Genomic DNA, 755 nt, shown 5'->3' with positions numbered 1-755 from the left:
TGGCGATTTATTTATAGAAAAAATTATCCCCTCTCCAAGGTCACTGGACTAAAGTAGTGTTCGTTTGGAAAGCATTGACTGAACTCAGTAGGCTACAACATAATCGTTTAAGTTGACCAAAGCTGTGTCCGAGTTACGACACACGCCAAATCGCCACCTGCTTTTTGTATGGTGCTAAGGTTCCGCACCGTTGCTTTGGTTCTACTATAAATGTTACACCTTTTTTCAACACTTTGAGATCAGGTAAGAAGCGTGATCGGTGGCGATGGCCTAGTGGCGAGGCTAAAGACTCGTAATCGTGAGGTTTCGGGTTCGGGGGTTCGAGACGCGGGCCCGACGTTGTGTCCTTAGGAAAGGCACTTTACACGAATTTTCCGTACTTTACCCAGGTGGGAATGGGTACCCGGCCATAGACAGCGAAAGGTCTTGTCAGTATGTTAGTGTTTTAGCGCCTATAAATGGCTGCTTGCACTGTGTGCTTCCCAGGAAGTTGATGTTGTTTCAGGGTCTGCTGGGGTAATAGTGTAGACTGTGAAGCGCATGGAGCTTGCTGTTGAGCGGAAATTTGCGCTATACAAATGCTATCTATTATCTATTATTATTGTTATATTAAAATTTCCATCTCAATTTGGACAGATTTGAGCCTGTAAAGAGGGGCGCTCCGTTAGCTTAATAGGTAGCGTTCTCCGCTCGGATGCTCTCGAAAAAAAAACAACTTTAGAAAGTATTATTATTATTATTATTATTATTATTAT

Source organism: Aplysia californica, unplaced genomic scaffold (genome assembly GCF_000002075.1).
Source record: "Aplysia californica isolate F4 #8 unplaced genomic scaffold, AplCal3.0 scaffold00417, whole genome shotgun sequence".
In the NCBI taxonomy this organism is placed as follows: domain Eukaryota; kingdom Metazoa; phylum Mollusca; class Gastropoda; order Aplysiida; family Aplysiidae; genus Aplysia; species Aplysia californica.
This window is presented reverse-complemented; position numbering follows the sequence as displayed.